The 11,507-nt window shown below is 41.2% G+C and overlaps 1 protein-coding gene across 1 annotated transcript in view; it reads right to left on the reverse strand.

Annotated features, from left to right (window-relative positions):
• The window catches only part of b3gnt2b (UDP-GlcNAc:betaGal beta-1,3-N-acetylglucosaminyltransferase 2b), a 34,445-nt gene extending 23,901 nt beyond the window's left edge, over positions 1 to 10,544 (reverse strand). Inside the window, exon 1 of the mRNA XM_049600716.1 lies at positions 10,151 to 10,544. The gene's annotated coding sequence lies outside the window, so the exon portion shown is untranslated. The remainder of the gene's footprint in view (positions 1 to 10,150) is intronic.
• Between the last annotated feature and the right edge of the window lie 963 nt (positions 10,545 to 11,507).

Below are 11,507 nucleotides of genomic sequence, written 5' to 3' on the forward strand. Positions count from 1 at the left end.
TCCCAACACGTGGATAGAGAATTCTTTTCACTATATTACTAATTTGTTCTATTCCAACATTATTCAGATTTCTTTGTCGTTTCCTAGTATCATATCTCACTTCATCTGTTACACATTCTCCAGTGGTACAGCTCTGTTTCGTCCGTAAGCTTTCAGAAAACGTACACAAAATGAACACAGAGTACAGACAGACGGCTCCATCCATTTCTGTATCTAACGTTGAGCATAAATGAGCCCTTACTGTGTGCTTTTTGGAGATGATAAAGCAACTACCAGGAGTTGAAAAAGAAAACACCTCAGCCTTTACTTTTGTCCGCCACGGAATTATATGCATGTAAGTGGCCTGACAAAAAGCCTCGCTGCAGCTGTGGGTGATGTGGTCGTTCAGCCTTTCAGTGGAAAACGGCAAAATGCAGCTAATGACAGCGGTTATTACAGGAAGGAAAAGAAATCACCAGAGACAGACAGTTTCAGAGAATTATTGAGTACACATTAAAAAAAAAAACAAGACCACAAAAACACACAAACAAATAGGCAGTCTAGGAAGTGTATGTCAGTGGGGAAAAGAACACACAGACGCAGTGGCTTTGTTTACAGTGATAATGCAACTAATGCTAATGCTGTTAGGAAGGCAAATGCTTTTGACAACTCCCAAGATAAATGTACACAGGTGAAGTGCTTGCTTTACGCAAACAGAGAGACAGATAAGCATTCATAATTTACAGGTTGGACTGAGTTTGTTTGAAAGTCAAAGGAGAGGGAACGTGAAACATCTCAATTAGTGTCAGCTCGGTTTTCCCTATCATAACGTATAAATGTCACAACAATGAGCGGGTGCTGACTCAGCCACACCCAACTCACCGGGTACACTTCCTTCTTCTGACATGACAACGAGCTGCACACATGACCACATTTCAAAACAGGATGTTGAACTGTCTATATGGTGCAGCTCGAGTTTATCACATTGTGTTTGTCCTACTGTGTTTAAGATCAAAATCAAATTACGATTATCAGATTGTAATGTTTCTAGGTGTATTAGGTTAGGGTGTAATTCAATAAAGGAGAGAGATGATGAAGCCTTGGATAACCTGACCTCAAACAACCCGAAAGAACTAAAAATCAAGAGCCGTTGGGAAGAAATTAAGGAAGTCTGATGGGCTCCTGTGCAACATCAGGTCTGGATTATTATTATACAGCTGTTAAAAAGTTACACACCCTCTAGGACTCGAGGCAGGAAGAGGGTATGGGGAGGAGAGAGGAAGAGTGGAGACAGTGATAACAGAAAACTGATGTATTAATTTCTGTATATATTTAACCATGATTTCTTTCATTGATTATTTCACTGTAAACACTCGAAATTTCTTTGTCACATGACTTAACTGCATTTCACAGAGGTACTTCTCTTGTGAAACTTACAAGCTACTTCCCTTGTAATTGTATCCTGGTGCATTTGTGTGTGTGTGTGTAGAGTCAACCACTCACATGTCACCAAACTCCAAACAGTCATATCCTGTTGCACAAGCACTGAGGGCTGCCTCAGCAACCCGTCTCATTGTCATCTCTGCCCGACAGTTTACAGAAAGGAGAGACAAAACCACCAGCCTAATTTGTTAAGCCCAAGGAGTGCCAAATTATGCACCAGGCGTAATGTCACTAGGCGTTTTTTCCACTACGGGAATTTAACGAACCATGAGCTTGTCCATCACAACTTTCCGCATCTCAAGACATCGTTCCATGTCTTGTTTTGTGTGACCAGCAGTCCAAAATCCCCAAATATTTGTCTTAGTATCATAAAGCATTTATAAAACCAACAAATATACACATTAGAGCACACAAGACAGCACTTATTTCGCATTTATGCTTAAAAAAATGACAATCTGTTAGCAAAATAGCTGCAAATTAGTTTTCTATTGATCAACTAATCTGTTACTCACACCAGACTGCAGGTTTAACATTAAACTGACTGTGGGATTTGCACTTTTGGTCAGACAAAACAAGACATCTGAAGACATCACCTTGGACTCCTTAAACTGAGACTGGCATTTTTTATTTTCTGACATTTCATAGACAAAAACAACTGATAAAAATGATGCACAGAGCCGCAACAATTAATCATTTAGTTGTCACCTACTAAATTAATCACCAACTAATTTGATTCTTTTAGAATACAAAGGCAGAATCATCTGATTCTAGCTTTTTAAATGTGAACATGTTCTCTTTATTTTACTTCTCTATGACAGTAAACTGAATATCTTTGAGGTGTGGACAAATCAAGACATTTGAGATGGTCATTGCGGGCTCTGGAAACACTGATTGTATTTTTTTTTTTTTTTTTTAGCATTTTCTGACATTTTATAGACCAAACAACTAATCAATGAATCAAGAAAATAACCCACAGCATAACTGACACTGAGCATAACCATTAGTTGCTGCCTTAATGCACACGAGATGTTGTATTGCTCTTCTTGAGCAGTGCCAAAATCTAATTTCAGGAACAGGTCCCCAGTGTGGACGGATATCAGTGGCTACAAAAGCAGAACTGGTGACAATTGTTGCATGCAAAGTGACAGCTAAGTTCCTCCAGCAGAAACGAATTCTGCAAATTTGCGGTCCGCCAGGAGACTGAATTATTTGCACCATAAACACACGTGGTCGTTAATTTCTTCACATCATCCTCATCATCATTTTTGTGTCACACCGTCTCCAACACCTCTACAGTCTGTTTCCCCTCATCAAATGTTCCTACCCCCCGAGCTAATCCACTGCGCAGGTATGTTTCGTTTTTACTCATTCTGGTAGTGTACTGGAAAGTGACTGAACACTGAAAAAAAAACACTGTGTTCCTCTGGCGTTAAAAAAAGAACACTAACAAGTGGGAGTTTTCCAGCAATTCATTTTTTTTAAATGGCCAAATCATGGCATGCTCTCCAGCTGTTAAATCTCAGTCTAACCGAGCAAGTGTTTGTTTCACTTGTCAAAAATCAGATTTAGGGGAAGATGACTCTGAAACATGACAGACGCAGCGCTGGCCTGGCTGGCAGAGTCTGTGGGCTGAAGATGTCCACCCACAAAGTGTTACATCCTACATTTAAGGCAGAGTCACCTCTTCGCGTGCAGAGCCAGCACAACTATGCATCATGTCCTTACGCTGCCTAAATGCACTTAAAATAGTCTGAAACTTTATTTTGCTCAGTTTGCTGAATGCATGCGAGACACCACTTACATAAAGGCTGTCTGTGTGCCATTATAGGCAATACTGGTGTCAGTTTATATCTTCCCATTAATGCCTTTAAAGACTTTAAACCCACTGATGTATTTGCCACGGTCAGAAGCTACTGCTGTCGGCAAACTGACTGTAACATTATGGATTAGTTGTGTCCATGCCGCAGTATATCCCTGTAAGCTGGTTTTAATGGATCTCGGAAAACAGTGGCAGCCAAGCACTTTAACAGCAGCTGACTTTGGAAAATACACATTTGTGTTTAGACTCATTAAATGAATTATTGGTGATATATATAAGAAAGAAACAAAGCCTGTAATTTCAGCCCTGGCTCTCTTTAGGGGATCAGATGAAACCTGCAGGAACAATCATTAAAGAGCTTCGGATTTCTTTTGTGCAAAACTGATACAGTTGGTCTGGAAATTACAAAGTGACATCTGTCAGAGGACCCCTGTACTCTCTGTGAGGCCAGATGAGAAGTTAATGGATGGAGTAAGAGAGGAGAGATGAGTGTACACAAGCAGGAAGCAAGTCAGCAGAGCATGTAAACTAGGCGTGGGACAATATATGATTTTGTTGCAGATCATGATGACAAACACTCTCGATAAGTTGATTATGGTGAACTTCCATTATCATCATCATTACGGACGTCATGTCAAGCAACATCCAAAGAGACTGCTGGGGAACCAACAATTAAAGACACTCCGCAAAAACATGCTGCCTGTGCACAAACCTCAAAAATGCAAAACATCTCAATCAAGCACTCAGATATTGCATAACAAAAGATATGATGCCAATTCCAAGAATTGACGGGCTTGGCTTTGTAATACGTTAGTGAAGATTCTCAGTCATCCAGGCCACGGTAATCTTAAGTGCTATACCGTAGGCAACTGGACTTGCTTGACCTTCTTAAAGACGTTTCACCTCTCATCCAAGAGGCTTCTTCAGTTTTGGGGCGAGACTGTAGAGTCAGGAACTTCAGTGTCTGTCGTTCTTTGCCCTTTAGTGTATCTAACTGCAGAAGCCTCTTGGATGAGAGGTGAAACGTCCTCAAGAAACTCAAGCAAGTCCAGTTGCCTACGATGTCAGATTGTTTGTTTTTTACTTAAGTTTGTTCACAAAAAAAGATGTACATGTATGTCCTATCTGCGATGCAGTAAAAGTACTTGTTTCTTAAGAAAATGTAGGGTGAATGTATTCCAGTAAGTTTTAATGTCATTTTGAAGCGTTTTTTAATGATTATTGGAATAATATCATTAATTGCAGTTATTCTGGCAGGATAATCAGGACAGAAAATCTCCATATCATCCCATGTCTCAACTGTACATGTGCCAAACACTGATAATTGGACCACATGCTATATAACCTGAAAACGCTGAGATCTGGATTCAGAAGAGGCGATCAGTTTCATTTGTGTGCGTCCTGCCTGGTGATGCGTCCAGGATGAGTTTGGCCTGGCTCTGTCTAATGCACACGTGAAGCTATCTTTGTTACAAAAAGTCGAAAGTGAAAATGAGCCATTGTGGTTCACTAATCTGTCTCTTAACCAACGACAGCTGCAGTCAGTGACAGCTCACACTGTCTCAGTGATGCTTTCCTGATAGTCAAGTTGACAGTTTGCATGTTCTTGTACACTAAAGAGACAGCTCAGAATTTATCACTTGGGGTGTATGAGGTGCTTATCTACTGTCAGTGTATTACAGTACAGAAGATGGCGGTCTGCTCGCCAGCAGTTTGGAGAAACAGGCAGGAGTACCGCCACAGAAGCTAAGCAATGTACTGCTGTGAACGGGGGGACAGCAGCACAACAAAATTTAGGCACCTAAAAAAAGTCCCGGGCCAAAAAAGTGGACACTATAGTGAGAATGTTTCCAATGCTTACATCGTTGTCAGAGAGCCCTTTCCTTTGGCACAACATTTTCTCAACTGTAAAACTTTTTATATTTCCTTGCGTCCCTCTCTTTTGACCTGCTCAGTCACGCTCTGCAAAAGTTTTTTTTTAATTAATTCTTTTACTGCAGCCTTCCCATCTGCTTAGCTGTAGACATTTTTCTGCTGTTCTGCATCACAGACGTAAACACAATGCCGGTTTTGTTTGCAGACTTTCTCTGTGAGCCTACTTAATGTTGGATGTGATAAGGAGCTCAGGCAGCTAACAGCCAGGCAAACACATTTCCTCTGTAAACTGGTCTGGCAGGAGGCGTCACCTGAGAAAACTCTGGCTGCAAATCAAACTATGAGGGACTGTGTGACAGTCTCTCTAAACAGGGCAGATTTCTGTGTCAACTTGAGCGACGGTGATGTGTATAGTACAGACCTGATGGGATGTCCCCATAATTAGCAGCACCCCTGGGTCTCCCATTTGGGGTGTGCTGAATTACTGACCTTGAAATGAGAGGAGGGCTGCTGAAGGGCCAGATTTAAATCAGCTGCAGCCTACTTCATTCAACACTTTAGAAAAACATTTTTTTCATGTCTGCAACTGATGCCTACCATACACTGAACACTTTTAAAGTCTGACACCGTCTCACATCTAAAGACAATGTGTGTTTTTAGTCACACACCATATACGATTCTGCAAAGACTGGGGATCTTGCAGGGTCACTATTTGCATGACTTCAATTGGGATTCCTTTTAAGATTATTTCCCATTCTGCTTCTGGTCTAAAATGTTACCTCAAACTCCCTTTCAGAAATATGACATATTAACAATTCCTCACGTGTCTGCAAAAACGCATAACTCTAGAAACACAAGATAAAAGCTGTCATATGTCGACAGTGTTCTTGTTAATTCGGCACACAAACTTTACAGTTTGGATTTTGTTGCCTCAACTCGCTCTGTTGGTTAGCTGCAATACTTTAGTGGAAAGGAGACTGTGGGTGTGAGAGGTGATACATTTTTAAAAATTAAGGTTACTCACTATAATAAGTGTTAGTTGGTGGATCAGATACAGGCTTAACTGAACACTCGACTAAAAGCTGACTTTTAAAAAACATGCAAACGTGTTAGTCTCACTGAAATAGTACTAAAAATCAAATTTCTCAAAGAGCTGTAAAGTTGTCCACCATGATACCAGATTGCTGCTAGCTACCCGTGTTTGTCAATTATTTGGTCTGTGACGTAATAGGTCAATGGGAAAAAGGTCCAGTACTAACAAGCTGAAAGGAGGCATATTGCCACCCATCATAGCAGAGTCGGACATTCTTCAGTAAATAAATTGATTCCCCTTCCGTGCCCGTATACTGGGACAAGGACAGTAGTCTAATTAAATGGCCTAGTCGAGCTGTAACCGTAGCTCGACATAAATGTGCATATAAATGTATTGTACTCCTTTTCCACAGTTTAAGAGAACCAAGACTCCATGTTTACTCTCTAACCCCGTTTGCTGCTTCTTGTTTGCTGCTGGAGAGAGCGCAGCATGTTTCATTATGTCTGAACATCTAGACGAGACAAAGACTGACTTAAGACAGCTCAGACTGAGTTTTACGACCACCATAAACCAAATGACTGAGATCATGGAAGCGTGAGCCAACTGAGGTAATATGGTGTGATTTTATTCTGACATTGGAAATTCGTCTGCGACAGTGGAACTGCTTGAAAAGTCGTTTGGCGTAAGGCCGGCATAAAGCAGCCCGTGTTCTGCTATTCACCAAAGTCGTGCACATCCATTAAATAAACAGCTGACCTGCCTTTGACATTAGTGTTCTTGAGCACATTAGGAGGAATCTCTTATGTAGATGAATGTTATTACTCATCCCTGTTCCTCTCCACTAGAAACGGTTAGTCAGCCACTGTCAGGAATGTGTGGAATAGTAATGAGGAGGGGACCAGTAAGTGCCACAGATTAGATCAGATGAAAACATCAGAGTGGGCAGAGAAATGTCCTGTATCCAAAAAGGTCACAGGCTTAATTTAATCAACAGGTGACTGCACATCCTGCGACGGTCAAAGTGTCCTTGAGTGGGAAACTGGAGCTTGTGCCTGCTCACTGAGCTGCAGGACATGAGCAAATGTCTAAAAGTAAGCACTTTACATGTGCTGTGGAGACATAGTTGGCTGTTAATGCAGAGTGCTGGCTGTGTCTAAACGGCAGAATGACTTTGGGATGACCATTTGGGCGACGCAAACTAACCTTTCGTGTATTTGAAATGGAAGATAAATCATACAATACAGCACAGTAAAATCCTGGTTACCCAACACGTCTGTGTCCTAGATGTATGATAAGTTGCTATGAAAGTTGCTCAGTGGCGCATGAAGCCAGAGATCATTGATAAATGAGATGGCTCACTTTAGAGTCATTTCCTGCATCACGTGTTTTGCCACCACTCCACCCCTTTAGGAGACTAGCGCCCATCCTGTGTCTCCTCATTCCAGTAGGAGAAGTGAATGTGAGCACATTTTTCTTTCACCCCAAAGTCACTGATACATATCTCCCGAACTTTCGGACACTAACATGGCATTTTTCAGAAAGACAAATCACAGGTAAATAAAGATCTGGCAGCAGCTGTAATGATTTTGTACACAGATGCTATCAGACATCAAGCTAGCAGATAAAAACAAGCGGCAAAATAAGGAACAAACATTAAATATATACTGAATATAGTGTTGTATTGTTTTGAATCACATTTCATCCATCCACACAATATTCACAACACTTCAAAACAGGGTGTGGGATGAGAGGAAGAGATGGTTGTGCCCACTTACAAGACTAGAGCTCTCATTTATAACATTTCACACACACAAAATGAAGCCCGAAAGAGGTGCGTGCCACTTCCCACGCAAAGGTTGTGATCTATAATAACAGACCTGATGGGACAAACTTTGACCCATAGTTACAAACATTTTGGGGACGGGAAATTGGCAATGCAGATGGCCTGTACGTACATTTTTATTATGGATCCTACGCACTGTTTTATAAATAAGGCCCCAGGAGCGTGTACCATTGGCACAACTTGTTGTGTGTAATCTTCTCCTGTAAAGCATCGTTAATGAAGCCAAATAAGCTTGACTTCTGCAATATGAAATTACCTGGATGTTCCAAATTGTGGGGCCAACAGAGCAAACAGACGAGAGACTTCCACCGACAAAGCGGCTAACTTCTGGTTTAGCCTTTTTGTTAACATGAACGGGGATTAAAATGATTTGATCTCGCAGCTCTTCAAGACTTTGTAGTAATTTCGTGTGTGTTGTGACGCTTTAACAGTTCATCCACTGAGTTATAGGAAAGTCTTTTTGGGCCCCGTGGCATCACATGACGGACCTGGACATTGAAATTCCACATTTTCCCACGACATCAAATCAGTTTTAAAGCCAGGCGCTGCTCCTGGATGCTTGCTCTATCTCAACCACAGCAACCTGATACTGAGCTAAATCAGCAACAACTCCAATCTCTAAAAATCAGAACCACCAAACATGCTCTTCCCTAATACCTCAAATCACAAAAAACCCTGTAACGTGTCATTTTAACTTCCTTTATCTGATACAACACAACAAAAGACATACATGGTGTACATACTGTTCTCTACACCACAACCTACTAATCACGCAGGTCAGGGACATCATACTGATAAACAGAGATCAGTAATATCTGAAAGGAAAATAAAGGAGTCATCATCTTTACTATGCCCTGTTGTGCAGAGCAGGAAGATATAAATGGAACAACATATGAATCCAAGATATTAACTCTTAGATTAATGTGGTGTGTGATGGGAAAAGTGAGCAAACCTACTCAACAAGCCAATCAGTTTGCTCATACATTTCATATTTTCCATATAAAACGGTGTTAAAGTTAGAGCATAGTCCAAAAATGGGGTTTGCTCAAATGAAAGCCGGTTTATGTGACTGCTCTGCGTAAGCTAAGCTTCTGTTGTCATTTGCTTTACAAACATTCACTGTCTGGTCCCCATTTTTATTTACCAGAGAGACAGAGACTCACCCTCGGCTGGATGACGGCTACTCATCCAAAGTGTGGTTTTTCTGTCTAAACATAGCCGTGCTGACACACACACATCTGTGCAGCAACTCTGGAAAATGTTGCTCATGTGATTAAAAACTTTTATCTTGGAGAGCACATATGGCATCGCAGAGTGAAGAGGGAGAGGAGAGGAGAGACGGAGGAAGAGTAGACTACTACTGCTACTGGAATAGGAGGATCTCCAGGTTAGGAATGTAGGTTGGCAGAAATAAAAGACAGCCAGCAGGCAGACAAAAGCAGCATTCAGAAAGTATTCTCTCACTTATCTCCTCCAAATATTGGATTAATGCTGGCCTGCTTTTCTGCCTTGAACATACATTATGTGTTTGTGTTGGAGTCTGGGAGGTTTCAGGGATACTTGGCACTAAACTATGTGAGTGTTTACACTGACCAGGGCAGCCACTAATGAATATTTCCAAAGCTAGTGACTCATTTGTTAGTTAATTCCATCACAAATTGATCATTGTTTCTTTTAAAGAATATCTAATAATGTGGAAAATAGCTACCAAAGCGTCCAAAAAGCCAAAGCTACGAGTTTAGACTGAATATATTCACTTTCTTTGTAATTTCTAGTTATACAAACACAGAAAAGCCGCAAATATTTGCATTTAATAGCTGTAAACAGCGGATGTTTGCTTTTTCTGGATTGATAAATGTTTTAAAACAAACAATCACTCATCAGAGTTGATTAAATTCATATCGACCAACTAACCCATGTCCACAGCTCGTTTCAGCGCTTCACCTCGCCATATGTTTGGATAATGCTGTTTTGCTGCTTTCATATTTCTATTGCATATCGTGTGTCTCGCCACAGGAGTTTATGTTGCAGCCTACTTATTCTTTTCCTTTAATGAAAGTAAACAAGCAGGCAGCCTTAATTATAAACACATATATGTTTTCTTTATACCCTGGTTTACACTTTGATGCGTAAAGTCTCAGTAGAGTTGGTAGTTTACCTCTGGGAGCGGTGAGATGGTCGCCCGTGATGTGACCGTAGTTTCTCCTTTAAAGTCCTGACAGAAAACTCCTCCGGGACCAGATTAACTCACTTGTTTTCAGCCGTCCTTCTTCATCCCAACAATGGCGGAAAAGTTGGATAAATCCATGCGACTTTTTTTTTTCTCACCGGCTAAAAAAACCTCGCCATGTTTTTTTCCCCCACCGTGAGTCGCTCCTGTTTTCACTCCCGCGGACGACGACTGAAGAGTCTCTGGTTGAAGCACCGACTCCTTCTTTGAACGCTTGTCTGCGGTGATGACGCTGCGCTGCTGCTGCTGCTGCTGCTTCGGGGCGGAGCGAGGCTGGCACGAGCGCACACACACAGACAGACAGACGCGCGCGCACACAGAAACCCCAAAAAACCGGTTATGGCTTCATTTCACTCAGGTGAGCTGTTGTTGAATACCGAGACTAGATTTCTGAAGTAGTTTGATTTAGCTATTTGCACAGGCTTTTATGTGCAGCAGTGGAAATGAACAAAGTACATTTGCTCAAGTACTCAGTTTGGAGGTATTTCACCTGAGTACTTCCATTTTATGCTACTTTATTTTGTACTTTTTACTCCACTACATTCATCTGATAAGTTAAATTACTACCTTGCAGACTTAGATTATTAATACAAAATTTAAAACAATGAATAAATTATGACGCATCATTATAGGTTAAACTGCCCAGCAGAAGCCTAAATAAGGGAGAGCAGGGCACAACCTAACACATTTTAGTTTTGGCTAAATGTTATTAAACTGTTTGACGTTTTATTTATTTGTTTCTTGGGTTAGGGCTTTTTTTTCTACAGTTGCACTGAGAATTGGTGCACAATGTCACTCCGACCTCGTCACATATATGCATTTGGTCATGGACTTTCCATGTCCACATACGATGTGCAAGGTACCCTGGGTGTGTTGATTGTTGACGTTCTGGGACACAAGTTCTGCCTGCTACATGCATTGTCTTCTTTCAAAATGCACTTCTGTTTTCACAGGAAATTGACCATTTACACAGACTCTTTCAAAAAAACATCGGTACAACACTGCGAATTGAGTTTATTTTTTCCTTCAACAACAAAAACACATGGTTGGGTTTAGGCAATAAAAGAGCAGGGTTTGGCTTTTGAATTTTACAAGATGCACATATCACTCTCTCGGGTGAAAGTCAGTGTTTGTTGGACCGATCCACCACTACTCCCACCCAGCACAGTTGGACTTTCACCGCCTTAACTTTCGTCCTTGTCCTGCCGTGTTTCCCCCTGTTGCCTCTGGGAGGCGTTAAACAATCACGGCGTATCATGCCGACGTTAAAGGATGCCTCTTTCGT

This window comes from Epinephelus fuscoguttatus, linkage group LG16, assembly GCF_011397635.1.
Source record: "Epinephelus fuscoguttatus linkage group LG16, E.fuscoguttatus.final_Chr_v1".
NCBI classification, from domain to species: domain Eukaryota; kingdom Metazoa; phylum Chordata; class Actinopteri; order Perciformes; family Serranidae; genus Epinephelus; species Epinephelus fuscoguttatus.